Source organism: Ictalurus punctatus, unplaced genomic scaffold, assembly GCF_001660625.3.
Source record: "Ictalurus punctatus breed USDA103 unplaced genomic scaffold, Coco_2.0 Super-Scaffold_100056, whole genome shotgun sequence".
NCBI lineage: Eukaryota > Metazoa > Chordata > Actinopteri > Siluriformes > Ictaluridae > Ictalurus > Ictalurus punctatus.
The window spans coordinates 1,079,244-1,096,199 of record NW_026521088.1 but is presented as its reverse complement, the minus strand read 5'-3'; the positions used below and the strand labels follow the sequence as shown (position 1 = coordinate 1,096,199).

Here is a 16,956-nt window from a genome sequence, read left to right as displayed (position 1 = left end):
AACGAGTACAAAGGCTTGGTGAGCATCAGAGATGAGAATTCTGAGCGTTTACTTCACGAGCTAGTACTGCACGAACTTCCTCTTAAATGCTGTGTTTGTGAGTGAGTGCAGGTGTCCGCAATCAGAATTCCGGAAAATGTGAGCGTGTGGGTGTCTGGGAAGTGTAGTCCTCGTCGGCCATGTTTGTAGTTCGCGCTGCACTCTGGGAACTGTAGTCGCGAGTTCGCCGCAAAGTGACACTCAGGGAATGGTGGCTTCAGCCCATCTCCTTTCTCTACCAGATGTTTTCATTTATTTCTTTATTTGTTGGTTAAAAAAAGAAAAAGAAAGAAAAAGTCAATTACCTTTATAACAACAACTACAACAACAAAAAGTCAAATGGAGATGTACATTGCTAAATTTTCAGTTCTACTTCGTGAAAAAGTAAGAGCGTAACAAGTTTTAATACAGTTTATAACTCATATCTATCTTTAATCAAAGCCTACATCTAACTAAGCATTCAAAATAGTAACTTCCTAAGTCTTGAGAATGTTTATCAAGTCAGTGAAAAATAAAGCATTTCATTAGTACATCACCAGGTTAAATAACAGCACACACAACACTTAATCCTAGCTTGAAAACTAACATTTATATAGGTGTTACGTTCTCCAGTGTATTTCTATTTGCTCTATGTGCCATTTGTGTGTCTATGACAGTAGTGGGATGGGTTTCTTTTGTCTCCTCCCCCTTCTGTAGGCCCCGCCACATGCATGCGTTACGTTCCGGCTTGCTAGTGGATGATCACATCTTGTCCATGCCTTCTCCGGCCTTGTGCGCTAGGATTGGTTGGCTGCACGTTTCCGGAAGTGTACTTAAGCCTCGTCAGTCTCCAACCCAGGACAGATCATTCCCATTGCTTTGTGTATAGTGAGAAGTGTTTTTCGTGTATGACCTTATGCCTGATTTGACTTTGTTTTTGCTCTGCCCCGTTACGATTCGAGTGATACTCTTGTGTATATATGTACATATTATTTTGTTAATTAACACACTAATAGTCACCTGTGTAAATAGTGCATGGTTAAGAGTAGTTAGTAGGAAGTCACCGCCATTTATGTTGATTCTCCTTTTCTCCTGGTTTTGGGTTAGCTGGGGAGTGAGGGAAGACGGTGTATTTTATTTTGTTTTCTTTTCTTTTCTTGTAAGTAAAAAGTCAATGACCATTATAACAACAACAAAAATTCAAATGGAGGAGATGTACATTGTGAAGTTTTCAGTTTCTTGTAAGTTTCTTTTTCTTGTTCAGTTAGTTTTCTTTCTGCACAGTTTAGAGGGTATTTTTGTTTATTATTTTGGCCTGGTCGGCTTCTGAAGTGATAACCACTATAGATATATAAAAGGTGAATAAAACAAAGCAAACACAATCTTGGTCTCGCCAACCCTTTTCTTTTTTTATTATTATTGTATGTTGCGGCCTGACCTAGACCATAACAAGTGGGTGCTCATCCTGTGCTTTCCCTCCTTTCGGCGCGTTTGTCTGGCGGCTTTGTCTTTGTGGTTGTGTGTGTGTGTGTGTGTGTGTGTGTGTGTGTGTGTGTGTGTGTGTGTGTGTGTGTGTGTGTATACATACAGGTTATAAGATATGGCTACAAAATTTAACCTGGATCAGTTTACCTTTTGTCCACGTTAGAGCAGTTTGAGCGATGCTGTAAGGATGATCTGTTGCTCCTTGCGGACTTTTACAGCGTATCGGTTGCACGGAGTGCCACCAAACGAGACATCAAAAAGCTGCTGTATGAGGAGCTTGTAAAACAGCGAGTCATGCTTGAGCCTACCGAGGCGGGTGTTGCATCACCGGTCAGTGGTTCCGAGGATTTGGCTGGGGCCAAGCTCGAGGAACCGACGCGCATAGATCCCGCGGTATTAGAGGAACCCATGCTCGCACTGCAACTAAAGAAACTTGACCTTGTCGTCTGCAGTATCAAGCTCAGCTACAGTTCCACACACTGGAGCTGGAAACCAAGAAGGAGGTAAAGCTGAAGGCGCTGGAGTTAGAGTTGGCGCTGCGAAATAGGCCAGCTCCCGGTTCACCTGCGTCTCCTGCACCTGCGCTTCCTCTACCTGTTCATCAGTCATCGCCTGTGCTAGAGCTTGCGCTTCGTGGCACCTCGTCTGTGAGTCCTGCTGGTTTTGATGTTAGTAAACACATTGCTTTAGTTCCTATGTTTAGGGAAAGTGAGGTGGACACCTATTTCCCTGTGTTTGAGCCTAGAAATATTTGGTCTTTATTGCTACAGTGCAAGTTTGTGGGAAAAGCTCAAGAAGTATGTTCTGCTCTAACGTTGGAACAAAGCTTGGAGTATGACACAGTTAAATCAGATGTGTTACGGGCATATGAACTTGTCCCTGAAGCTTACCAGCAGAAATTTCGAAAGCATGCCAAAACCGCCAGCCAAACATATGTTGAGTTCGCGCGTGAAAAGTCTGCGTTATTTGATAAGCGGTGCGCCGCAGATAAGGTCGTTACTTTAGATCAGTTAAAAGAATTGATCCTGCTGGAAGAATTTAAGACCTGTATTTCTGACAAACTTGTGGTTTATTTGAATGAGCAAAAACTCTCTCCACTCGCTGATGCTGCCGTTTTGGCTGATGAGTTTGTGCTCATGCACAAAACTGTATTTTCCGCTCCGCGTCGTCGTGATCTTTCTGATCGCAGCTACAGCTCCAACGCTCCTGTGAGCGCATCTAAAAGTGCTAGTGAGTCCTGTGAATGTTTTTACTGTCGCGAATCTGGTCACCTCATTGCTGCTGGTCCCGTTTTAATATGCAAAAATCGACGGAAATCACAAAACAGTCCTAAGAGTGTGGTTTTAGTGCAGGTACAATGACAACACTGACAGTTTGCACTCACTTTCCTTAGTTGACACAGCATTTGAACCTTTTATTCTGGATGGCGTAGTTTTGCTCTCTGACCGTAAACCACTGTGTATTCTGAGAGACCCTGGAGCCGCTCAGTCCTTTATGGTGGAAGGTGTCCTTCCTTTGTCTGAGCACTCTAGCTGTGGTGTAGATGTTCTAGTTCAAGGTATTGAACTTGGTGTAGTGAAGGCCCCATTGCATACACTGTAAAAAAAAATATTTGTTCACGCAACTTAACTTATTGAGTTGTCTTTTTGCTTTGACTTTAAGTTGTATTTATGTAAAATAAGTAATTTCAACTTAAAGTTTTGTTGACATAAATAATTGACTCAACTTCTTGTTTCAAGTAATGCAGACTTCCTGAGTACAGTTGAAATACTGTTATAAAAGTAGGGTGAACTTAACTTTTTCAAGCTATCTGTACTAAAATTCAAGTTCATTTAACTTAATGTGGCTTATTTTCCTAACTTACATTAGCAAGTTCAACCAAATAAATAACAACCCATTTTTCCATATGAAAGACTTGATCAATTGTTTCACTTATAAATTTACAAATGTAAACAGAACAAGTCAAACAGATTCAAATATCCAGAGCTACAATAGCAGTGTTTCGTTTAACTCTTTAAGCAAAAAGGTTTTTATGTTGTGGTAAGATCAATTTGAGTAATCAAAAATCTATTACAATCGTAAAAAAAAGGCCTAATAAGGGAGCCAAGGTCAAGACACACAAGCCTGTGTGAAACCTTTTTTTGTAAAAGAAACCTTGTCCTCATGAAACCTTTTCAAGAAAAACAACTAACTGCGCATGCTCCACAAATTTAAGATAACACAGACATGAATATTTAATTGTGGCAAAAGAAGACTGGTCTATTTCAATGAGGACAGGCAAGACCCCACCTACAGAGACTATGCTGTGGAGATAGGTATATAAAGACATGTTTGTGTATGCATAATTCGGACACTCTGCAGACTGTCACACTTTATTGATTTTCAATAAAGTTTATTTACTTTTTGACATCTACTAAACTCTCTGTCTACAAAGTTTTTGACCTAGGCTAAAAGGTTGATTTTATTCACGACAATACCTTCTTTTTTCACAGCCTTCTTTGCTAATATTTACCAAGGGTGCCAATATTAGTGGAGGGTGCTGTAAATATATTTGTATAGGTCATGTAATTAAGTACAGTATCGAGGTACTTCTTTGAGGTAGGACTACTAGTTTAGAGTATTTCCATTCCAAGAACATTTCAGACAGTATAACATCTGAAAATTAGCTCCACCTTTACAATCTGCAATTTTAAAAGGATTTTTTAAAATGAATACATCCACAATTAAAATTCAGTAATTTAATTACTGAATTGTGCATAACGCATATTTATACTTTTGGTACTAAGCATGTTTTGTTGCTTATACTTTTTTATTTTTACTTAAGTTCAAATTTAAATGCATGACTTGTAACAGTATTAATTCAATGTTGTACTCTTGTAGTTAAAATATCAGACTACTTTTTGCACTACTGATATACATACAATCGAATTTAGGTTTTACTTAGGTTTTAAGTTAACTGCATTAATAAACGTCAACCTTCCTTTATTTCAAACACTCTAAGCCTGTGAGTCAGAGTTGAGAATTGGAGAATATTGTGATGCACATTTAGCTGCCTTCAGTGAGGCCTTAATTGGTAGCCACGCCCTCCCCCTCCCCTACACCTGCAACTGCGCTGCACGTGCATCTTGACCTAAAATGGATGACTTGAGCAGTGGCCTGGAGATGTTCAGGAGAAGCCCGGAGTGGTTGAGATTTCATCATAATCGATGCGAAAGCTGATTTTCAAAAACCTTTACAGTGCAGGTAAGATTTTATGATCCTCACTTGCAGGTATTTTTATGGTAAACATGTAGCTTTTTATTTTTTCAGGGTGGGGGTTGTTTTAGTGATCGTGGTATGCATATGGACAGAAGCTATCGGTATGTCGGAGACTCATGGAACTTTCGAGATGAACTAGAGTAAAGTTTAAGAACAAATTGACCGAGTATAATCAAGACAAGTCAGTGGACGGATTTGTTTCTTTACAGCGGCTTCTCTGAAAAAATGAACAAGTGACCAAATTATATAAATTATATCCATACATATTCTGTATAAATCACAATCTGTGGTATATCTTTATATTTAAGGTCTTAATTGTCATGTAAAAAGATGAATGAGGTACTAAAACATTACTGTATTGCCTTATTGTTGCCTGTGATTGGAATTATTTTGTTTAAACTGATATAATGATGTAGTAATTTTTTCAATCTTCTCTTTGGTGTCCAGGAAACGATGGAAGAAAGTTCAACAGAGGTATGTGCCTTTACAAAAAATCTTTTGAGCAGTTGTTAGTAACTGTAATAAAATTTTAAGGTGGAATTTTGCAAATGAAACAACATAATGTGGTGATAGAAATTAATCCCAGATCTGGAATCATTATAAGTTAAGGATAAGATAATAACTGATTGTAAGATCCAGTGTGATTGTTTGTAGGAAGTACTTAAACTGATGTAATGCTGCTAGATTAGATCCTCATGTCTGTTAGGACAGCTACATGTATGTAGGCTACAGTGGAGAAGTTCTATTTTACAATGAATGAATGAATGAATGCCTTTTATTGTCACTATACATATGTACAATGAAATTAAGAGCCACTCCTTTTTGTTCCGTGCAAACATATACATTCAATACACAAGAAGAATAAACAGATAATACACAGATAAATAAATAAGATAAATAAACAAAATAAATAAACAAGATATACAATATATGCAAGATATATCAAGTGGTGGAGATAAAAGTTATCAGCATGGTAGATGGTTGCAACTGTACAGTTTCATGGCGTCCCTGCACATTAATAGAGTTGTAGATTAGGTTCAGTCTCCATGATGAATTAATACTTAATACTCCAAATAGAAGACTAATTGTATTTTGGGCACAGTCCAAACATAAGACCTCAGGTATCTGGGCCATTCTATAGGGTCTGTGCTTTAGCACATTAAATTTGACATTAAATAATGGAGATTATATTAAAGGTTCTATATGTAAGAATGTGAAGCAATTTAAATGTATTAAATACTTTTGAAAGATGTCACCAGGGTTCTGTTTGTATTCTTTATTCATCTCAGTTTATTTTATTGAGATTTTACATTGATTTCCTGTGAGTTATTGAGTTTATATAGTTACTTTGCTTATTAGTTTTATTTTATGCTAATCATATTCTGAGTCTGTTTTTAAAAATAAGAATAAAAACATTTTAGTGATGAAAAGAACCATACTGAGTATCAAAAATGAACCTGATGAGGAGTGATTTTTTTTTTTTTTTTTTTAATGTGTATGAGAGAGAGAAAACATTATATTATACTTACAGTATCTCACAAAAGTGAGTACACCCCTCACATCTTTGTAAATATTTGATTATATCTTTTCGTGTGACAACACTGAAGAAATGACACTTTGCTACAATGTAAAGTAGTGAGTGTACAGCTTGTGTAACACAAAATATTAACACTTTGGGCCCAATTTGGACATTTACACTTAGTGGTGTACTCACTTTTGTTGCCAGCGGTTTAGACATTAATGGCTGTGTGAGTTATTTTTAGGGGACAGCAAATTTACACTGTTACACAAGCTGTACACTCACTACATTGTAGCAAAGTGTCATTTCTTCAGTGTTGTGACATGAAAAGATATAATCAAATATTTACAAAAATGTGAGGGGTGTACTCACTTTTGTGAGATACTGTATATGTGCAGTTCGCTTGGCTAATAGCTACACACAGAGAAACAAGGGTTTTCTGAACGTTAGAAATAGAAGCTTTAAACTCTTTTAACGTTGACCTTTATTTTTTCGTGCTGGAACTCAGAGCCTGAAGAACAAAACATGCATTTTAATCTCATAATTGTAGTTTTAGACTTTACAATTTAACAAGTTTGAAGCTGCTTAAGCAACTGAAATATTTCTGCACAGGAAATTAAAATGTCATGTCCTTTCACTTAATAAAAGTGGTCAGCTAAGCCCGGTAACTGTTGTGTTAATTTTGTAATGTACTGTTATAATATACATTTACAATTGACTTTGGTTAGTATCAGTAAGTCAGATAGTCCATCGTCAAAATAATGGTGGTGAAGTGTCTAACTTTAAATAGACTTTAACTCATGATGATTGAACTTGCAGCTGGATGATATTCATGAGGAACCAGAGAGTGATTCCTTGGAATCTGAAGTATCCAGCTGCGCAGTACTAGACCCAGATTACAATCCGGAACACAGAACGTCATCATCCAGTGATGTGGAAGATTTGAGCCCAAACAAAGGTTCATCGCTTAAGAAACAGTCCAGTAAAGAATATCTTGAAGGTCCAGACACAAATTTGAGTAATGATGATCAGTAAAGAGGGAAGTGCACCATTTATTAAAAAAAAAAAACAACTTAGAACTTATCTGAAAAGGCACAAACAACTCGAGATAAACAAAACAAATAAAGGCAAATCAACTGTGACCCTAAAAATTTGTACAAAAAGGGAAGACCATAAATGAGCACTGGACAAAAGACTTTATTGCCTCTACTGTGGCAAATCGCAGTTAAAGATCTCGAGGCATTTGGGGAGAAAGCATATCGAGGTCAAAGATGTGGCATATGCCTTCAGCTTTCCATTAAGATCAAAAGAAAGAAAGGTTCTTCTGGAACTGCTACGCAATAAAGGAGACTTTAAACACAATTCCAAAGTTCTGGAAAAAAAGTAGAGGACATGGTGACCTGGAAGCAGCCGTCTGATAAAGCTTCTCTTAAGGACTATTTGCCTTGCCCATATTGTTTTAGAATGTTCAGGAAAAATGACCTGTGGAGACATCAGTCCTCGTGCAAAACTAAGAAGTCATGTGTGACTGATGAAAAAATAAAAACTAGATGAGGGAGAGTACAAAGTTGTGCTGCATGCCTGCTTCCTATAGCAGCTTCCTCAGACGGACGTCAGAGCATCATCAACATGAGACAAGATGATGTGTCCTTTCACGTCAGGAGTGATTCTTTGATTTGCAAATACAGAGAATCACTTTACGCAAAACACGTTCGTGTGAAGTCTAAGCACCAGTACGTTGCATAAAGAATGAGGGAGTACTTTCCCAAATGAAAAGCTTACAGCACCTAGTATTCCCATTCAGTCTCCCAACCAAGTTCTAACCAGGCCCAACTTTGCTTTCGAGGTCAGATGAGAGGGTTGGGTTTTTTTTTTTTTTTTTTTTTTAATTATTATTAAAAGTATTCAAAAATTCCATTAAAAACATTACAACATAAATATTTTTCACATTAAAATACATCAGTATATACTTATATTTTTTTAAACAATAAATCCTGTTTTTTTTTTTTGTTTTTAAACTTTTTATCCTACCCTAACATCACCTTATTCCATTCTATGTCTTTCTCATGTTGTTCCCCTCTCAGATGTTCAATTATTCTCTTAAACTTTGCATTAAAATCTTTCAATTCTTTGCAATGTAAAAACACTTCATTACATACTTTACATGTTGCACTTTGCTCCATTCCTATTTTGTTCAGTAGGACATCTGTAAATATCACTTTGTCTGATAAAATACTCTAATTTAGGTTCTCTAATTTTGTTTCTATGATCATCCCTTTCATATTGTTCCATATACTTTCTTCTTTAAGGTCATTGAATTTCTGTTGCTAGTACTCATTAACAATAGTTGTTTTTGTTTTTTTTAACTCTAAAAAGGCTATAAAACATTTTCACTGTACATTCTTTAAAAGCACCCAGTTTTTCTCCCACCTTCACATAGACCTCTCTTCCTGTTTTTTTTTTTTTGTTTGTTTGTTTGTTTTTATTTCTTGTCTGCTAAAATCCTCTTTCTCCTCCATTGCATCTACTATACACTGTACAGGTAAAAACCCTTCTTTAAATTCATATAAAACATCCCTAACCCTTGTGATTCCCACCTCCCACCATTTCTTAAAAAAATCTATTTTCCTTGATTTAAAATGCTGTTATTTAAGAATAAAGGCTGATTTAAAATGTTCTCTCTGCCTCGGGGTTTAAAATGTACATTGGTAAAAATTTCCCCCAGGCGCTCATTATTTCCTTATAAAAATCTGGTAACCCTTCCATCATCCAGTTCTGTTTTCATTCATAAAATATTATCTCCTGAATTAAAATTCCCAAATTTACTTATAAAATATTCCATTGGGGTTTTTTTTCCCCATGCTGCTTTATTTTCATCCATAAAACTTTTTTATGGATTTATGTTTTTCTTTTTAATTATTTTCAATCTCAAACTGTTTTTCCTTTGCTCGGCATCTATTAAACCCAATCCCTCCCCTTTCCACTGCACCTATTAAATTGTTGTATATGATTCTTGGTGGCTTCCTGTCCCATAAAAAAAATCTCAAACGTTTTTTCAGCTTTCTTTCTGCCCACAACGGCATAGATGACACATATAAGGTATACCATAACTTTGACACCATCAACACATTCAGGATTAAAATCCTCCCTTTTAAATTAAGAGTCCTCAGTTTCCAAAGATTCAGTCTTCTTTCAATACCTCCTAATGTCTTCCCTCATGGTTTCCCTCACTTTTTTTTCATCCTTCCCAATTAAAACACCTAAGATCTTTATTTCTTTTGTTTCTTTGAAAGTAAAATGATTTGTTAAATCTGTCACACCTCCAAATCTCATATACACTGTTTTTTTCTTCATTTACCTTACATCCTGAGCCCTTACAAAACATCTGTACAATTTCCATGATTTTTTTAACACTCTCCATTTCTTTTACTATCACTGTGGTATCATCTGCATATTGAAATATTTTGTCCTTTTCTTTACTTCCTATTTTTTATTCTTTTTTTTTTATTTTTTCTTCTTGCTTTATGGCTGAAACTAGTGAATATAAAAGAGCTGATAGTGGGCATCCTTGTCTTATGGATCTTTTTATTTTAAAACACTGTTAAAAACCCATTACATTTTACTCTCCTTATCGTGCTTTTTCTTTGTCCGGCCTTTTCCCATATCTACTTGTGGTCGGCTCTCCTAATCTTTTGTCTCCAGGTTGTTCTGTTCTAGATCGTTGTTGGGTCTATATTGTCTCTAGTGAGGTCTTTTATTTATAACATCCATCCATCTTAGGTGAGGTCTTCCACGGCTTCTCTTTCCTGTACCAAGCTCCAGCACTTTTCTGGTCATGTGGTATTGTGGTTTTCTTAGTGGTTGCACCTCCGTACACGTCGGCCACTATATTGAGACATTCGGGCACTTTTTGTGATCGTAGAGCTTGCCATACTAGTGGTCTCGGAACACGGTCAAAAGCTTTTTCTAAATCTATAAACACCATGTGTAGATCTTTCTTGTTGTCTCTGCTTTTCCATAAGGATTTGAATCGAATGTATAGTATCGGTTGTTGATTTTTCTGCAACAAATCTGCACTGGTTTTCAGTGACCTTAGTTAGATGCATCAATCTTCTATTTATTACCGGTTCCCAGATTTTAAAGGTGTGTGATATCAGTTTTATAGCCCTGTAGTTCCCACAGAGTCTTATGTCACCTTTTGTTTTTGTACAAAGGCACTAGATAGCTTTTTCTCCATGCAGTTGGAATGCCATCATCAGGAAATTTGTTGAACAAGGGTTGTCAGGAAATAAGCTCCTGGTTCTGCTAACCTCTTCCACAATTCTAATGGTATGTCATCAGGCCCAGTGGCCTTGTTATTGGCCATTTTACAGACTGCTAACTCTCGTTATTGCGCCTCCTGTATAAAATTCTAATCCATTCAGTAAAGTTCTCTCCGAAACCAAAACTCTTTAAAATTCCAAAAAATAATCATGTTCCACCCCGTCAAAGGCTTTTTGAAGTCTAAACTAATTACATAGCCTTCTCTGTTTTCGATTTTCATGTACCTGATCATATCTTTTATGCTTATTGTTGTCTGCTATATGTTTTCTTTTTACACTGTACACTAGATTTGTTTTAATTATACATTACTATATGCATTACTACTTTTAATCTGTTGGCTAAAATTTTTGCCAAAATCTTTAAATTGGTGTTGAGCATTGTAATTGGTCTGTAGTTATTAAGGTCTACCCTTTTCTCCTTTTCTTTTATATATCAACTTCATCAATCCCATTCTTTGATTCATCTCTCCTTTCTTAAAAACCTCTTCATATACTTCTTTTAAGGTGCTAGTTATAAAATCCTTAAAAACGATATAAAACTCACTCCCCCAACCATCTATACCTGGACTTTTCTATTTAATTCACTTAAAGCTTTTTGATCTTTTCCTCTCTTATGTCTTGATCACATCCTTTTTTTTTTTTATCTTCCTCTCTTACTTTTGTTTTTATTTGCTTCAATAGTGATACTTCTTCTTCTTCTTCTTCTTCTTCTTCTTTTACTCCATCTCTAATGAATAGCTTTTCATAATATGCTTTTTTTTCTTTCAAAAAATCCTCTTTTTTTATACTTCTCCATTTTCCCCTTTTGTTTCAGCTTTCTCCTTTCTACAGCTAAAAGAAATTGTGCACTTTTCTTCCTCCACTATATGCTTTGCTTCGCAACCTCACACTAATATTTCTTCAGTTTTTCCTCTATTACTTTTAATTTTTGTATATCTTTTTTTTTTCTCTCATTTAATTCTTTTTCCCATCTTTCCTTATTCTTTTTGCTTTTCTGTATTTGTCTGCAATATTTTATGGTAAATTTTTTTCACTGCATTCTTCACATTTTCCCACCATATTCTTTTATCTTCCACATACATTCCATTTTCATTTTCAATGATATCTTTTATCTTTTCAACATATTCTTCATTCTTTAAAACCACTGTGTTTAAGACCCATACCCCGGCCCTCTTTTCACTGTACTCCAGTCTATTTGCATAAAAAGTGGCTTATGATCACTTAGGCTTGTTTCTTCATACCTCATCCCTTCTATAAAACCTTCTATGTTCCTTGTACATAAAACAAAGTCAACTCTTGTTTTGCACATAAAATTCCCGACTATCTGCCTCCTTGAGTATTCTTTTTTTTCTTTTCATTCCTTTCTCTCCATATATCAATCATGTCTTCCATCAGTAATTTTAGCTCTTTTCTTCCTGTGTCAGTTTTAGAAACCATTTCCTCAGCCATATCCAATTTACTAAACACTGTATTAAAATCCCACATTATAATAACTTGATTGTGCTTCTTTAAAAACTCCCTTAAAAACTTAAAATACTCTCTTTTCCTGCTCCCCTGCTGGTGCTTGTTCATTGACCACTATTACTTTCTTCTCTTCATAGTCTATCTCTACTTCCATACATTTCACAAATGTGTCCTTATACACTATTTTACATTTTGTATCTCTATTTTCTTTTATTAGTATTGCTACTCCTCTTCCAGACTTATCACCATTGTTATAAAATATTTCCCCATTCCATCTTTTCCTTATTTCACTTGTATACCCTTCTCTCCAGTTAGCTTCTGGTAAAACATCTTCCATTTTACACATTTCTTTTATTTTTTTCAAATTTGTTTACATTTAAAAGTCCCCTGGCATTAAATGTAACAATTCTTAAAATCCTAAAACAGAGGAGAACGTACAACAAAGTCATCTTTTCAGTCCATCCGCTCCAATCCTTTGCACACTCATACCTGTTTTCATGTTTAAGTGTATCCTTTTTAATCGCTCTTTTTCTGGCTGCTTCCAAGCTTGGAATAACCTTTATCGATCGCCGCCTTTTCATAGTTTTCAGTGTTTTATCCTCCATTTCTTCCCCCGCTTCACTTTCATTTTCAGCATGTTCATTACTGCTTTGTTCTTTTTCGTCTGCTCTGTCCAATGCACTTTCCAAAGTTTCAGTCATGTCTATTTGTGTCCAGATTTCTCCCTCTTGTTCTATTTGCACGTTATGTTTTTCGCATTCATCCGTCTGTGCTCCATTTTCTGTGTTTTCTGCTATGTCACTGACCTGTGTTCCTCTGGTTTCTTCTTCTTGCTCCTTCTCGCTGTCTCCTTCATGCCTCTGCCCGTTCATCTGCTCCTCTTCTCCCTCCTCGCTCTTCATCCAGCATTCACACTTTAAAGACTTTCTGCAATCCGGACACTTCACCGTGTTGCAGTCTCTTGCAAAATGCCCCCTCTCCTCACATTTATAGCACTTAAAATTAGGGCAATCCTTCACCACACGATCCGGGCTCATGCACTGTGCATCACCCGGAAGTACTGCGGTCCTTCTGCCGTTTCCATTTTCGTGCTATACGAGAGGGACATCACCTCTCTTGGGAACCTTGTTTTTACAAATCTTGTCCCATCCTCAATGTTTGTGCCCGGATACATTCTCCTTTTAATTTTAGAGATGGGCATTCCCTCCAGCTTTTTAAAAATCATCATCCAAATAAACAGGCAGATGCATGAAGGAGGCCACATAATCCCTGTTCTGTAGTCTTTTCACTTCACACACTTCACCTTTGATTCAGTCCGTCCATTAACTCTTCTGTATCTTCACTTTTGAGTGTCACGTCATATTCTTTTGATTGTCTTGGTCTTACCACTAGGATTTTCCCCTCTCCAATTCTTTCCGTCACCGCTTTGATGTCCTCTGCTCATGCATCTTGGACACTTAACAAATCCACAGTGACTGTAGCTTCTTTAGTGTACACTCCCATGCTGACTTCTTCCTCTTTTCTGTTCCCATCTCGTTGTCGTTTATCCGGTCCTTTTTCATGTCCATGTCATGTTTCTCCTGCCATTGCCTCATCTGTTGACTTTAAATCATCAATTTTTAACAAACACACAAACTACGTTTAACCTCCTCCCAAACAGCCCGTACTGCGGGGAGGATTAAAAAAATAATAATAAAATAAACACAGATGAAAATAAACACCAAGCTTTTGGTGAGCCTCTCTCACCTACTGCAGCCAACACACTTCTTCTGTGGTGCTACACTCTAGCGCTGTCGGAGTGGTATGGCCGTAAGCAAAAGCTACCATCAAATGGTGCCTATTTAAGTAGTGTAAGCAAACCTTGAATAGGACTGACTGATTGGGTCCCTTTCAAAAGTGCATCCAATCTTTATCCCAAAAGATGTTGTGCAGAGATAATTAAAGCACTTATCCAAATGAAAAGCTTACAGCACCTAGTATTCCCATTCAGTCTCCCAACCAAATACTAACCAGGCCCAACTTTACTTTGCTTCTGAGGTCAGAGGAGATCGGGCTTTTTTTTTTTTTTTATTGAAAGTATTCAAAAAATTCCAATATAAAACATTACAAAAAATTTTTTTCACCTTAAAATATATTAGAATGTACATTTTATTTTTTAAACAATAAATCCTACCTCAATAAAACATGTTATTTACATCCATTATAATATTCAGTTTAAAACAGTCAACCCTTAAAACAATAAATGACACATATGATAAAATTACCCTTGTTATCCTGGCACTTCCCATTGTAAATCATCAAAGACCTTGCACATCTCTTGCGTAAAAACGTTGTAAAATTCGTCCATTTTATCTTCTTGTTTAAAATAGAGAAACAGACATTCTACGTATTTTTCCACTTTTCTTTTAAAAACACGCTCAAAATCCATTACAATTCTTTCTCTCTTTGCCACAACCCTTCTTTCCCATATTGCACTTTTAAACAACATCATGAGCAGATTGATCAGTTTATTGTTTTTGCACTTTTTACCAACTCCTAGCATGACGACTTTATTCCATTCCATGTCTCTCATTTTCTTCCCCCTTCAGATGCCCAATTATTTTCCTACATTTCAAGTTAACTTCTTCCAACTCTTTGCAGTGCAAAAACAAATGTAAAAAACCTTCATCATTACATACTTTACATATTGCCGTCTGCTCCATTCCTAATTTGTTCAGAAAAGAGTCTGTGAATATTACTCTGTCTGATAAAATACTCAAGGTTCTCCAGTTTTGTCTCTACGATCGTCCCTTTCATGTTATTCCATATGTCCTCTTCAAGGTCATTGAACAACTTTTGACAGTACTCATTTACAATTGGTGTTTTTAAAAACTCCATCTCTAAAGAAACTATAAAACATTTTCACTGTACATTGTTTAAAAGCAAACAGTTTTTCTCCCACCTTCATGTAAACCTCTCCTCCTGTTCCCTCCTCCTCCATGTTTTCAATTCTCTCTATCCACTCCTTCGGTATTGCTTTCTTGATTACATTGTACTTATTGATTATTTATTGTCTGCTAAAGTCCTCCTTCGCCTCCTCCATTGCATCTATTATACACTGTACCGGTAAGAAACCTTCTTTAAACTCGTAAAAAACGTCCCTAACCCTTGTAATTCCCACCTCCCACCATTTTCTAAAAAAAATCTCCTTTCCTTGCTTTAAGACGCTGTTGTTTAAAAACAGGGGCTGGTTTAAGATGTTCTCTCTGCCTCGGGGCTTGAAGTGTACCATGGTTAAAAATTTTCCCCAGGCGCCCATCATTTCTTTATAAAAATCCGGTAGCCCTTCCGTCATCCAATTCTTTGTTTTCATGCATAGAATACTATCTCCCAAATTAAAATTCCCACATTTGTTTATAAAATATTCCATTTTTTTTTCCACGCTGCTTTATTCTCATCATCCATATTCTTTTTTTTTTTATTATTATTATTTTCACTCTCAAACTGTTTTTCTTTTGCTCCACATCCACTAAACCCAGACCCCTCCTTTCCACCTATCTAAGTGTTGTATGCGATTCTTGGCGGTTTTTTATCGCACAAAAAGTCTAGAAAACATTTCTTCAGCCTTTGTTCTGCCCACAAAGGCATTGATGACACGTATAAGGTATACCACAACTTGGACGCCATCAGCACATTTAGGATTAAAACCTTCCCTTTTAAATTAAGAGTCCTCAGTTTCCAAAAGGCCAGTTTTCTTTCAATATTTCCTAATATGCCCTCCCACATGGTTTCCCCTGCTTTCCTTTCGTCCTTCCCAATTAAAACACCTAGGATCTTTATTTCTTTTGTTTCTTTGAAAGCAAAATAATCTGTTAGATCTATAGCCCCTCCGAATCTCATATACACTGTTTTGTCTTCGTTTCTTTCCTCCTGAGCCCTTACAAAACATTTGTACGATTTCCATGACTTTTTTAATGCTCTCCTTTTCTTTTACTATTACTGTCGTGTCATCTGCATATTGAAATATTTTCTTTTTCTTTACCTCCTTCAACACCGATTCCTTTTATTGCTCATTGTTTTATGGCTAATCCTAGTGGCTCTGATATAAGTGAGTATAAAAGTGCTGATAATGGACATCCCTGTCTTATAGATCTTTGTATTTTAAAACACTGTGTTAAAAGCCCATTGCATTTTATTCTCGTTATTGCGCCTCTGTATAAAATTTTAATCCATTCAATAAAATTCTTTCCGAAACCAAATCTTTTTAAAATTCCAAATAAATAATCGTGATCCACCCTGTCAAAAGCTTTTCTCAAAATCTAGACTAATTACATAGCCGCCTTTTTGTTTTTTATTTTCATTTATCTGATTGTATCTTGTATGCTTAGCGTTGTGTCCTCTGTCTTTCCCTTTTACCCCGTATACTTGATTTGTTTTGATTATGCTCGGCATTACTTCCTTTAGTCTATTGGCTAAAATTTTTGCTAAAATCTTTAAGTCTGTATTAAACATTGTGATCGGTCTGTAGTTTCTTAAGTCTACCCTTTGTCCTTTTCTTTTATATACCAACTTAATCAACCCCATTCCCATTCTTTGGTTCATCCCTCCTTTCTTAAAGATCTCATCATACACTTCTTTCAGGGTGCTGGTAAAAAAATCCTTAAAAACAATATAAAACTCACCCCCCAACCCATCTATCCCCGGGCTTTTCTTTCTATTTAATTGAGTTATGGCTTTTTCTATCTCTTCCTCCCTTATGTCCTGGTCACATTCTTTTTTTATCTTCCTCTCCTACCCTTGTTTTTATTTGATTCAATAAAAATGCCTTCTCTTCTTCTTCTACTCCCTCTGAACTAAATAGCTTTTCATAGTATGCTTTAATTTCTTCCACAATTTCCTCATTTTTTTTCT

The 16,956-nt window shown here is 36.2% G+C and overlaps 1 long non-coding RNA gene across 1 annotated transcript; it reads left to right on the top strand.

Annotated features, from left to right (window-relative positions):
• Positions 1–3,656: 3,656 nt before the first annotated feature.
• On the top strand, positions 3,657–8,149 carry LOC128630449 (uncharacterized). Its single transcript, XR_008394777.1, has 3 exons — positions 3,657–4,746; positions 5,209–5,235; positions 7,100–8,149. It is a non-coding gene; the product is annotated as an uncharacterized LOC128630449 (long non-coding RNA).
• The last annotated feature ends 8,807 nt before the right edge of the window (positions 8,150–16,956 follow it).